Source organism: Heterocephalus glaber, unplaced genomic scaffold (assembly GCF_053883595.1).
Source record: "Heterocephalus glaber isolate CG9 unplaced genomic scaffold, H.glaber_assembly_v1.0 deba00001068, whole genome shotgun sequence".
NCBI lineage: Eukaryota > Metazoa > Chordata > Mammalia > Rodentia > Bathyergidae > Heterocephalus > Heterocephalus glaber.
The window spans coordinates 230,619-244,909 of record NW_028258188.1 but is presented as its reverse complement, the minus strand read 5'-3'; the positions used below and the strand labels follow the sequence as shown (position 1 = coordinate 244,909).

The 14,291-nt window shown below is 36.3% G+C and overlaps 1 pseudogene; it reads left to right on the top strand.

Annotated features, from left to right (window-relative positions):
• Window positions 1-12,118: 12,118 nt before the first annotated feature.
• LOC106008487 (DCN1-like protein 1 pseudogene) lies at window positions 12,119-13,016 on the top strand (annotated as a pseudogene).
• Window positions 13,017-14,291: the final 1,275 nt, after the last annotated feature.

Sequence of the window (14,291 nt, the reverse complement as noted above, 5' to 3'; positions counted from 1 at the left end):
TAGTATTTGTCCTTGACATAATATGATGAAAGTTTTTTACCTCTCTAATCTTCCTCTCCCAAACCCATAAATTCATTTTAATTATAAGAAACAGGCAAATTCCAATATTTTACAAAACAATTGAGAGTACTCCTCAAAATCATCAAGGTCATCAAAACAATTAATGTCTGAGAAATTGTCACACTCCTGAGAAGCCCAAAGGAACATGATGACTAAATGTAACATGTTATTCTGGATGGTATATTAGAAAAGATAAAGGTCATTAGATTAAAACTAATCTAAGGAACCCTGCATAAAGTATGAACTTTAATAATAATATACCAGTATTGCTTCACTAATTGTAACAAATGTACAATAATGATATAAATTTTAATAATTAGAGAAACCGGATGTAGGATATATGGGAACTCTACATTATGTAAATTTTCTTTACATCTAAAACTATTCTAAAAATAAATGTTGTAATTATTGTTGTTGCTATTAATTTTGTGGTACTGGGGATTGCACTCAAGGCACATGCTAAGCAAGTGCTCTACTACTGAGTCACATCCCAAGCTGTTCCTTTAATAAATGTTACTTTAAAAAAAAAACTGTTTGCCAAATTCTATAGTTGGCAAAATGATCCTTCAGATAAAGGGAAATTGAGAGAATTTCTTGCTAGCAAACCTACCCGTATAAAATGGCTAAATGGAAAACAAATAAGAGAAACCCTGGAACTTCAAGAAGAAAAGAACACTGCAATGGTTTTTTTCTTTTCTTTTTTCTTTTTTTTTTCTTTGCAACCAGGGATGGAACTAGGGACCTTGCGCTTGCGAGGCAGGCAGTAGAACCACTGAGATAAATCCCCAGCCCCCTGTACTATCTGTTCTTATGTTCAGGTATAAACAATGAAGCACGGGGCAGAGAAGCTCAGCAGATCCCAGCACCCAGAAGGAAGCTCCCCCACTGCCATCCCAAGCTCCTAGGGCAGGGAAGCTGACCCAGTCCCAGCACCCAGAAGGAAGCTCCCCACCACCATCCCAGGCTCCTAGGGCAGAGAAGCTGAGCCGGTCCCAGAACCTGGAAGGAAGCTCCCCCACTGCCATCCCCGACTCCTAGGAGAGAGAAGGTGAGCCAGTCCCAGCACCCAGAAGGAAGCTCCCCCACTGCCATCCCAAGCTCCTAGGGCAGAGAAAGTGAACTGCATGGGTGGCAAAGGCACACACCCCCACCTGTGGAAATGAGAAGACACATAAACCAGACTCAGAAACAGACTTCCAGATCACCTACAGCAATCCCAAAGGGAAATGAGATGGAACAATCTGATACTCAACCACTTGTACTCTCTGAACTGCCAACAAAAGAGGATCTGGGAAAAATGAAATCAGAAATAATTACTTAAATAGCAGCAAAGATTTTGCTCATGGTGCAAGACATGATTAATAAATCTAGAGAGGACACAGATTAAAAAAATAGAGGATCTGAGGAACATGATGGAATCCCAACATAGGAAACAAATGGAATCCATAAAACAGATGCAAATAGATTTCCAGGAGATTAAAAACATCATCAAAAGTATGTACAGCAGAATGAGCCAATGTGAGGATAGAATCTCAGATATAGAAGAAAAGATTGCAATTAGTGACCAGGAAAAGAAAAATTGCTTTAAGATAGTAAGGGAACATGAGAAATCAATCCAGCAGCTGCTAGACGATGCAAAGAAGAATAACATAAGACTGATTGGAGTCAATGAAGAAAGAGAAGAGAGTGGAGATGACATAAAAACACTGTTCACAGAAGTGATGGCAGAAAACTTCCCAAATAGGGGAAAAGAACTTGACATACAGATAAGTGAGGCATATAGGACACCAAATAGCCTTGATCAAAACAAATCTACACATAGGCATATAATTGTTAGGATTCCAGAAATCCAACAGAAGAACAAAATTCTACCAGCAGTGAGAGAAAAGAAACAAATCACATACAAAGGAAAGCCCATCAGAATCACAGCAGACTTCTCAATGCAAACCCTCAAGGCAAGAAGAGCTTGGAGTGATGGATTTCAAGCCCTAAAGGAAAACAGCCTCCAACCCAGAGTGATGTACCCTGCAAAACTATCTTTCAAAATTGATGGAGAAATAAGATACTTTCATGATAAAGAGCACCTCAGGAACTTCATGAATACCAAACCAGCACTCCAAAAGGTTTTAGACAATATCCTAGGAAAAGACAAGGAGAATCACAACCCCAGGAAGCCCAGCAGAATGAATCTGTCAGGCGCAACAAGAAATTTAATGCAAAGACGGAGAATCCAACAAAAAGAAAAAGTCATGACAAGGCTTTTAAAATTTTTAACTTCATCTCCCTAATGAGTGTATAACTCAATCTTGTTATTGTACTGATTAGTATTTTTCTGATTCTAGAGTTGTACACCATTCCTTGCGCTATACTAGCTATTTATCATCTTATGTCTACGTTTTAATTGGGTTGTCTATTAATGAGCTCTAAGAATTTTTATACATTCTGGTCATAGGTTATATGCATTGGAAATATGGTCTGTTTAAGGACTACTTTTCATTTTAATGATGTCATTTAAAGTTCTAAATTTTGATGGAATCTCATTTATCAATTTTTTTCCTTTATACATCATGTCTTTTGTATCCTAGGTAGTTCTTGCCTACCCTGAATTCATAAATATATTCCCTTATAATTTCTTCTTAAAGTTTTATTCTTTTAGGCTTTCTTATTTAGGTTCATAGATCCATTCAAGTTATTTTCATGTATGGAAATAAAGGGTTGAGGTTAATTTTTTATATACAGATACCAGGTGTTCTAGTGCCGTTTGCTGAAAACACTATCTCTTCCTCAGCTCTTGAATTGAGTTTATATTCTATAAAATGCTAATGTTAAATAATCTTTCAAAACTCAGTGGACCATATATGTGTGCTTCTATTACTAGATCCTCTGTTTCATTCAAATGATCTATATGTCTTTCCTTACACCAACACTGCCTTGATTACTGTAGCTTTAGAAGTCTTAAAATTAGGTACTAAACGTCTTCCAACACTGTTTTTGTTTTTGTTTTTGTTTTTGACTTTTCTAGGTCCTTTGTACTCCTACATAACTTTTAAATTTCAATATCCAATTCTTCATTTATAGCAAGTATACACAAACCTGAATTTTCACATATACCTTGTGTTTTCTAATCCTGCTAAATTCAAATACAAGTTCTAGGGGATCCTAGAGATTTCTTAGTATTTTCTCTGTAGATGATCATTTCATCTACATATAAAGATTTTGCTTCTGCCATGCCAGTCTTATCCTGGTTGTGTCATTTTATTGCCAGACTATTTTGGTGGGGACTAGGTTTCAAAGTTTAATGGACAGATAAAAAGTAATCATATCTGCCCTTGTTCCCCACCTTAAAGAAAAAGCATTGTATCTTCTCCAGTCATACAAGGTGTACTAGTTGGAAGTATAGAGTACATGTCTTTAATCTGTTGAGAAGGTTCTGTTCTACTTCTAGTCTCCTGATAGCTTTTACCATGAACAGCTGTAGAATTTATTCCAATACTCTTTCTCCAACTAGTGACAGGACCATATGGCTTTTTCCTTTCCTCTGTTAAAATGATGACTTTTGGGGGTGGATCTTCCAATGCTGAACCAACACTGCCATCCCTATAACAAAACCACTTTCTACATACTGCCAGATCTGACTTCCAATAGTTTGTTTTGTTAAATAAATTTCTATCTAAGTTCATACTTTTTTCTTCTATTATCTTTATCCAGTTTTAGGATTAGCACAATGTTGAGTTCCTAAAATGAGGGGAGAAGTGTTCCTTCTTTTTTCTGCTTTAATTGTTTGATATAATTTATCAGTTAAAATATGTATGAGCCTGCTGTTTTCATATAGGTAGGTTTTCAAGCTAGGAATATACTTTCTTTAATAGGTCCTATTCAAATTTTACATTTCCTCCAGAGTTAGCTTCATTAATTTGTCTTCCAAGGTACTTCTTAGAAGTTGTCAAATTTATTTCAAAAAAGATTTTTGTAATATGCTTTCTAAATCCTTTTAAATTCTGTAAAATCTGTGGTAATGTCTCCTAGATCTTAATATTGTAATTTTAAAAATGTATAACTGATATTGTGTAACAGGAAGAAAAGTTCTAAAAGAGCAGGGGAATTGGGAGGGGGAGGGGAAACGAAAAAAAGAAAAAGAAAAAATATGAGAAAAGGAAAACAATGGAAACAAAGTTTTTGCAAATAGGGAAGGGTGGAGGGGGTGAAGGGAGGGCAAGGAAAGGAGAAAAAAAATAAGAACCAAGAGACTCATGCAATGGTACAAGATCCCAATGATGAATGTAACTGTATTTTATACCTAAAATGTACCAATAATGTTAATGGGGGAAAAAACAAACAAACAAGAAAAGAACACTGGAATTGACAAAAATACAGATACACTATCCTCTTCATGGGTTTCTTAAATCTTATTTAATAGCTAAAGCAAAAATGTAATACCATCTGATATGTAGAGGTATATAGCGGAAATATATGTATATAGAGGAAATATTTAAGACAATCATATATATATTTTTTATTTATATATATATTTATTAGTACATTTTAGGTATAAAATACATTTACATTTATCATTGGGTTTTTGTACCTGAACATGATGTATCTTAGTTTTTATTCCTTCTCCCATTACCTGTGCTCCCTTCACCCCCTCCACCCTTCCCTATTTACACAGAGTTTGATTTCATTTTTTTCTCTTTCTCATAATTTTTCCTTTCCCTTCTTTGCTTTCCCCTTCCCCTCCTGCCATCCCCAAACCCTTGGACCTTTTCCTATTTCAAATTATCAATTATTCATTTTAATCATTTTCATCCTTATTTACACTTTCAATTTCTCACACTAGAGAAACTATTCATTACTTACACGTGTGTCCTATTTATTTCACTTAAGAGTATGGCCTCACTATGCATCCATTTGGCTATAAATGTCTCTAGTTTCTCATTCTTTATGGCTGAGTAGTACTCCACTTTATAAAAAAACCACATCTTCTTTATCCAGTTTCCAGTTGATGGGCACTTGGGCTGCTTCCAAGCTTTAGCTATTACAAACTGTGCCGCTATAAACATAGGTGCACATATATCACTGTGGTATGATTCTTTTAATTCTTTGGGGTAGATTCCCAGTAGGGGAATAGCTCGGTCAAATCGGACCTGTAGTCCTAGTTCTTTGAGGTATCTCCATACTGACTTCCACAGTGGTTGCACCAATCTACATTCCCACCAACAATGGAGGAGGGTTCCTTTCTCTCCACACTCCCGCCAGCATTTGTTATTGGTTGATTTCTTGATAGCAGCCATTCTTTGTGGGGTGAGGTGGAATCTCAGTGTTGTTTTCATCTGTATCTCTCAAATGACCAGTGATGTTGAACATTTTTTCATATATATATTTGCTGTTTTTATTTCTTTGTCTGATAAATGTCTGTTCATTTCGGATGCCCATTTTTGAATTAGGTCTTTGAATTGTGGGGGTCTGATTTTTTTCAATTCTTTATATATTCTCCATAGTAGACATTTGTCTGAGGTACAGCTGCTAAAAATTTCTTCCCACATTGTAGGTTGTCTCTTAGCTCTGTTGGTAGTTTCTCTTTCAGTGAAGAAGCTTTTTAATATGATGAGATCCCAGTTGTTGATTCTTTGTGCTAGCTCCCGTGCTCCTGAGGATTTGTTCATAAAGTCTTTTCCTATGCTAATGTCATCAAGAGCTCTACCTAACTTATCTTCCAACAAGTTTAGTGTTTCTGTCTTAATATTTAGATCTTTAATCCACTTTGAGCTTAGTTTAGTGCATGGTGATAGGTATGGGTCTACTTTTAATCTTTGGCAGGTTGAAATCCAGTTTTTCCAAAACCATTTATTAAATAGGCTATCTTTCCTCCAATGAAGGTAGTTGGCTCCTTTGTCAAAGATGAGGTGGCTGAGTGTATCTGGCATTGTTTCTGCATCTTCTAATCTATTTCACTGATCTTTGGGTCTGTTTCTTTGCCAGTACCATGCTGTTTTTATCACAGTAGCTTTGTAGTACAGCTTCAAGTTGGGGATTGTGATACCCACAGCCATGTCTCTGTTGCCTAGAAGTGCTTTTGCTATTCTAGGTTTCTTCTGCTTCCAAATGAATTTTTGGATTGTTTTCTCTAGTTCTGTGAAGTATATTGTTAGGATTTCAATCAGCATTGCATTAAATCTATATAGTAGTTTTGGAACTATGGTCATTTTCACTATATTGGTTCTTCCTACCCAGGAACAAGGGATATCTTTCCATTTTCTTATATCCTCTTCGATCTCCTTCTTCAGAGAGCTGTAGTTTTCAGTGTAGAGGTCTTTTGTTTCCTTTGTTAGGTTGATTCCTAGATATTTCATTTTTTTAGATGCTATTGTAAAAGGAATTGTTTCCCAAATTTCTCTCTCAATGGCTCTGCTATTTGCGTATAAGAAGGCTATTGTTTTTTGAGTGTTGAGCTTGTATCCAGCTACTCTACTGAATCTGTCAATTAGGTCTAGAAGACTTTTGACTGAGTTTTTTGGATCTTCTATGTAAAGTATCATATCATCAGCAAATAATGACAGTTTAACTTCTTCCTTTCCTATCTCTATTCCTTTTATTTCTTTCTCTTTTCTAATTGCTATGGCTAATGTTTCCAGAACAATATTGAACAGGAGTGGTGAGAGTGGGCATCCTTGTCATGTTCCTGATTTTAGCATGAAAGTTTTCAGTTTTTGACCATTTAGTATGATGTTGGCTGTTGGCTTTTCATAAATAGCCTTAATCAGGTTGAGATAAAGACCTTCTATTCCAATTTTTATAGCATTTTTATCATGAATGGGTGCTGGATTTTGTCAAATGCTTTTTCTGCATCTATTGAGATGATCATGTGGTTTTTGTCCTTGACTCTGTTAATATAGTGTATTACATTTATTGATTTATGGATGTTGAACCATCCTTGCATTACTGGGATAAATCCACCTTGGTCAGGGTGTATGATCTTCTTGATGACACTCTATATTCTGTTTGCCAGTATCTTGTTGAGGATTTTTGCATCTATGTTCATTAGGGAGATTGGTCTGTAGTTGTCTTTTTGGGTTGGGTCTTTCCATGGTTTTGGAATCAAAGTAACACTTGCTTTCAGGAATGAATTTGGAAGCATTGCTTCCCTTTCAATTTCCTTGATGAGTTTAAAGAGTAATGGTCATAGTTCTTCTTTAAATGTCTTGTGGATTTCAACAGTGAAGCCATCAGGACCTGGGCTTTTCTTTGTTGCTAAGTTTTTTTATTGCATTTTCAATTTCACTCATTGTAATTGGGGTGTTTAGAATTTCTATATCTTCTTCATTTAATTTTGGCAATTCGTATGTATCCAGGAATCTGTCCATTTCTTCTGTGTTTTCCATTTTATTAGAGTACAGATTCTCAAAGTAGGTATTGATGATTCTCTGGATTTCTGCTGGATTTGTTGTGGCTTCACCTTTTTCATTCTTAATTGCATGGATTTGAACCTTTTCTTTCCTTTTTTTAATAAGGTTGGCTAAAGGTTTATCGATTTTATTTATTCTTTCAAAAAACCAACTCTTTGATTCATTGATTTTTTTGTATCACTCTCTTAGTCTCCATTGCATTGATTTCTGCTCAGATCTTTATAATTTCCTTTCTTGTATGAGCTTCGGGTTTGTTATGCTCTTCTTTTTCTAGCAGCTTGAGGTTCTGCATTAGGTTATTTAACTGAGCTCTCTCTGTTGTCCTAGTATGGGCATTCACTGCTATGAATTTCACAAGAAGAACTGCTTTCATTGTGTCCCACAGATTCCTGTATGTTGTACTGGCATTATCATTTACTTGTAGAAACTGTCTAATTTCTTCTTCAATTTCCTCTGTCATCCATTGGTTGTTCAGGAGGATGTTGTTCAATTTCCATGTGTTTGTGGGAGTTTTGCTATTTCTTATGTTATTGATCTCCAATTGTATTGCACTATGGTCTGATAATACACAGGGGATAACTTTGATTCTTTTACATTGACTTAGACATGTTCTATGAGCTAGCATGTGATCTATTCTGGAGAATGACCCGTGTGCAGCTGAAAAGAATGTGCATTCTGATTTTGTGGGGTGGAACACTGTAAACATTTATTAAGTCCATTTGTTCAATAGCTTGGTTCAGTTCTAGAATTTCATTGTTAATTTTTTTTCTAGATGATCTGTCTATTTGTGATAGAGGGGTGTTGAGGTCCCCCACTACAATTGTATTAGTGCTTATTTGGTTTTTCATGTCCATTAATATTTGTTTTGTATAGTTGAGGGCATTTGTATTTGGTGCATATATATCTAGGATTGTCATCTCTTCCTCTTGGATTGTTCCCTTTACAAGTATGTATTGACCATCTTTGTCTCTCTTAATTAGTTTTGGTTTGAAATCAACTTTGTATGCAAATAAGATTGCTACCCCTGCTTTTTTCTGGGTTCCTGTCACATGGAGAACTGTTTTCCATCCTTTTACTTTCAGTCTATGGATTTCCTTTTGAGTTAGGTGTGTTTCTTGTATACAACATATTTCTGGGTTTTGTTTCTTAATCCATTCTGTCAATCTATTTATTTTGATTGGTGAATTGAGGCCGTTAACATTGATAGTTATAATTGAGAGATATTGACTCATCCTTGTCATGATGTTTTACTGTTGTTGGCTCTTTTATTTCTTATTTTATGCCCTTTCACTTTAGTGTCTTACCTTGCATGGTGCCTTCTCTCTGCTGGGGATCATGGAGTTGTGATCTTCATTGTCTTTTTCTAGGATATTGCTTAAAATTATTTGGAGTGCTGGTTTGGCATTCACGAAATTTCTCAGGTGTTCTTTGTCGTGAAAGTTATCTAATTTCCCCACTGATTTTGAAAGATAATTTTGCCAGATACAACCGTCTAGGTTGGAAGTTATTTTCTTTTAGGGCTTGAAATACTTCTCTCCAGGCTCTCCTTCGTTTGAACGTTTGTGTTGAGAAATCTGCCGTGATTCTGAAGGGCTTTCCTTTTAGGTGATTTGATTCTTTTCTCTAACGGCCTGTAGAATTTTGTTCTTCTGTTGGGTTTCTAGGATCTTGATTATTATATGTCTAGGTGTAGATTTTTGGGGCGCGTGGCTGGTTGGAGTTCTATATGCCTCACTTATCTGTATGTCCAGTTCTCTACCTCTGTCTGGGAAGTTTTCTACTATTACTTCTGTGAACAGTTTTTTTATGTCAATTGTACTTTCTCCTGTTTTTTCATGGAGTCCTATGAGTCTTATGTTATTCTTCTTTGCATCATCTACCCGCTGTTGGATTGATTTCTCATGGTCCCTTACTATCTTTAAGAAATCTCTGTTTTCGTGGTCCTTAACCACAATCCTGCCTTCTATATCCAATACTCTGTCTTCAGATTCTCTTAGTCTGCTTTGCATGCTTTCAATGGAGTTTTTAATCTCCTGAATATCTGTTTGAATCTGTTTCATGGATTACATTTCTTTCTTATGCTGGACATTCATGGCTTCCAGAATATTTCTTATCTCATCTATTTTCTTAACTGTTTCTGCTCTAGAGCTTCTAATCATGTCTTTCACTCTGCTCACCATGTCTGTATTTATCTGGGAGACTATTTCTGTTTTGAATTTTTCTAGAGCCTCGTGCATCTGCTTTGTTACTTCCTGTGCTATCAGTTCAGGGTGTCCAAGTGGTTGCTTATCAGACTTTTCCACCTCATTTCCCCCAGAATTTCCTTTTTGTGGTGTGGAAGCCTGAGTTCGTGCCTTGCTTAAGTGTCTTCTCAGTTTTGTTTTTGGTACTGTGCTTGGTTTAATTCCTGGGTTGATATTTCAAATTGCTTAATATAGGTATCTTTGTTGCTTGTGTTTAAAACCCTTGTGGAATGATTGCTTTTCAGAGGTGTCTTCCAGATATAGCTTGTGTTTGGGTTTTGAGACTCTAATGACTCTGAGGCTATTTTATTTTCCTTATACCAGGAAGGAAAACTAATTAGATCAATCACAACATGTTAGCCCAAATGACATAGTCAGCAATACTATAGCATCAAGCACAGCTTAGAAAATGATGATTTGTGGTAGTTACTAATCTATCACATTTAACTATGTGAGTTAAATTAAAACCAAGGACCAACTCAACATAAGTTTATAATGAATAAACTCTTCAATATAGCATCTTTCCCTTTTGGGGTGGAGAGTTAAAAGGAGTTGGGGAGGGAGGGACAGGTAGAAAGAACAGGTAAGAGTAGTGGTGAGGCCAGAAGACACAGAAAGGTCACACAAACTCTAAGAAGTTGTTAAAAGCAAGAGAAAAAGGCAGAATGAAAGAACAAAGATGTGAATAGAATCACCTAACAGCAACAGGGAGGCTAGATACTGAATTTGCTTTCCTTTAAACCTAATAATAAGAGAAGGAAAAAGAGAATAAAAGAACAATAAGTGAGAAATCCGAATTCAGTGCAGAAAGGAACAAATGTGGAGATGAGGAGCAATGTGGGAGAGCGAGAGAAAGAGTGAGAGAGAGAGAGAAAAGATAAAAGAAAGAAAAGAGAAAAGTAAAAATTTGAAAAGTAAAAATTAAGAATTAAAAATAAGAGAAAAAATTTTTTTTCTTTTTTGCAAATAGCAATAAAAATTATGGGCCTCCTTCAGGGTATGTCTCTGCTGTCCCAGTAGGTTACGTAGGAATCCATGTGCATATACGAGTCAATGAGTCTCAGCAATCCAGCAGCAGACCAAGTACAGTGGTTTGATATGCCTTTATTGTAGAGATTCTCTTTATTTTTCCACTGAGCTTCAGTTTTCATTGAGGAGCCTGAGAAGCCCTCTTTCTGTTACTAACTTCTGCTCTATCTTGTGGCGCTCAGGACAAGGGTCTTTATAATCTCCTGTGCTTCTGTAGTGTGGTACCAGGTAGCAAAAAAGCCAGAATCCCAGAGGCGCGGGGCGGGGATATCTTGGAGGTGCCCCTGCGGCTAAGCGGACCCCACCGTGGCATGGGCGGGGCCCGGGACTGCAGTGGAACTTCAAGCTCCTAAAACAATCATATATTTTTAAGTGGAGAAGAAAAAAGGATTCAAATGTAAGTAAAGTTTCTACACTTCACTCAAAGTGGTAAAACAGAGATACCAAAAGACTTTAATAAGTTACCTACTGTACTATCTAGAGCAACCACTATGATTAGTCTATACAGTGGTATACTTTAAAATGCCATAAATAAATCAAGATAAAACCCTAAAAACTGTTCAAGCAAGCCCCAGGAAAGCAAGAAAAGAGACATAAAGCAACAGAAGAAACGAACAGAAAATAAATAATAAAATGTCAGACTCAAGTTTTAACATATAGATAATTACTGTTAGGGATTGAACTGTGTTCCCTAAAAATATATTTTGAAGTTCTAATACTCAGTACCTTTAAAGGTGACCTTATTTAGAAATAGGATCTTTGTGGCTGCAATCAAGTTAAAATGAGGTCATTAAGGTGAGTCTTAATCCAATATAACTATTGTCCTTATAAAAAGAGAAAATTTAGTCCAGCACTCGGGAGGCTGAGACAGGAGGATCACAGCAAGTTCAAGGCCAGCCTGAACTACATAGCAAGACCTTGTCTCAAAAAACCCAAAATAAATAAATAGGAAAATTTAGATAAAGATGTAGAGAAAGGAGAATACCCTGTGAAGATACAGATGCAGAGGAGAGATACTCAAATGAAAATGGAGGCAAGGATTAGGGTTATGCCAAGGACTGCCTGAGGCCATGCCACTAGAACCCGGAAGAGGCACAGAAAGATCCTCTCTTGGACGGAGTGTAATCCTGACAACACCAGCTTCCAGAACTGTGAGAGAATGAATTTTCGTCATTTTAAGCCACCCAGCTAATGTTACTTTGTTACAGCAAGCTTAGGAAACTAATACAATCATGTAAGCTATAAATGGTCTAAATGTAGTAAATTAAAAGAGACTGGGACTGGGGAAGCCCCGTGCCACAGCCACTGCCTGTCTCAGTCCCTCCACCTCCTGAGGCCCGGTGCTGCCTCATCTGGCCTCGGGGTGGGATAGAGGGTGTGGGGGGTAGGTGGTGAACTACGCATGAGAGGGAGTCTATCAAAGCCAGGAGAGGAGCTGCTGCCAGGCAGTCCTTTTGCTACAGAGCCAGAGAAGGGGGGTAGAAGCCTGGAGGACACCAATGTGAACAAGTTGAAATCATCACAGAATGATAAAGTTTGACAGTTTATGATCTTCACACAATCTAGTGAAAAAACTGCAGTAAGTTGTCTTTTTCAAAATGGCTAGAAGTTAGATGTTACAACAGATAATCTTTTGCAAAATCCTGAGCTTTATATATGAGAGTGTAAAAGAATCATTGGACAGTAAGAAGTTAGAACAACTATACAATAGATAACAAAGATCTTCAAGATGAAAATAAAATTGGAATAGATGATATACAGCAGTTCTGTGATGACCTGGCACTTGATCTAACCAGCATTAATGTTTTGATCATTGCATGAAAGTTCAGAGCAGCAACACAGTGTGAGTTCTCCAAGCAGGAGTTCATGGATGGCATGACAGAATTAGGATGCAACAGCATAGAAAAGCTAAAGGATCAAATACCTAAGATGGAACAAGGATTGAAAGAACCAGGACAATTTAAGAATTTTATCAGTTTAATTTTAATTTTGCAAAGAATCCAGGACAAAAAGGATTAGATTTAGAAATGGACATTGCCTACTGGAACTTAATACTTAATGGAAGATTTAACTTCTTAGATTTATGGAATAAATTTTTGTTGGAACATCAGAAATGATCAATACCAAAAGATATTTGGAATCTTCTTTTAGACTTCAGTACAATGACTGCAGATGACATGTCTAGTTGTGATGAAGAAGCACAGCTGTTCTCATTGATGACTTTGTGAAGTTTGCACGCCCTCATATTACTGGGACTAAAAGTGCAGCAGTGCAGCACTAAAAGAGTCTTCTAGAATGTGCATAGTCTGTACCACAAATACAATGGAAAATTACACAATTTCTGCTGGCTGGACTGCACTGAAGATGAATCTTCACTATTCAGACTGAGAGTTGAGACAAAATCATTCTTCTAATAGTGATTTGGGCTTGTCTTCTAGTCTGGGCTGCTCTAAACATTTATAATTCCAACATTGTAGATTTCATCTTAATATCTGTGGACCATCCTAGTTTATTCTCCTATAAGTCTTAGAAGCTTTATGGTTATTATTTTGAGGCTTCCATTCTTGCATAAAGCACAATGCTGTCTTCATCAGATAACAGTTTGGCTTAAGAAATAAACATAATGACATAAACAATTTTAAAACACAATTTTAAAAACACATTAACACAAACAATTTTTTAAAAATACTTAAATATATGCTTTGGTCTAGTTGCAAACACTATGCTGATAGTACTTTCAATGAAAGTGACACATGTAAGTGTATCAGATCTGAAATGGTGTTTTGGTTTGGGGAGATTTTTTTTCCCAAAAAATCACATGTATTGTTGATGTAAGTAGAGTATCTGATGAAAGAAATGTCAAAACAACCATCATGAAACGTTTTTAGGATAACTTGGTGCCTACTTGAAAAATGTATGTGTTTTAGACTCTCAATTTCAAAAAGGTTCCACGGAATTAGTCTGCGCTCACCTTACCCATGTTTATATGTAATGGCACTACAGGGAGCTTTTATTTAGCAAATGTCTGCATAATGTTAGATTCCACTTTCGCCTACATTATGCACTACATAGTTGGATTTCATTATGCTTTTGAAATGCTTATACACCTATCAAATAAGTTAAACTCGTCAATGTTTTTTTTTTTTTTGGTACCAGAGGTCGAACTCAAGTTCTTGAGCTTTCAAGGCAGGCGGCAAAACCACTGAGCTAAATCATCAATGTTTTTAATTGCTATACATTACAATATCCTAAATTTAGGCATGAGGGTTTTTTTGTTGTTTTTTTTCTTCCTTTTTGATCATTGCACTGTGGAACACAAATGAAATTCTCCTTAATTGGGTCAGGGATTTAGCTCAGTGGTTCCAGCACCTGCCTCGCAAGCGCAAGGTCCCAAGTTTGATCCCCAGTACCAAAAAAAAAATTAAAATTCCCCTTAATTTATAAAAGGATAGTGTGAATTAAATTCGGAAATGGTTATGAAGTTCAATCTATATAATATAGGTACTGCTCTTTCAGACAAGTAGTCCATTTTTTTTTAAGTAGTCCATTTTAATGA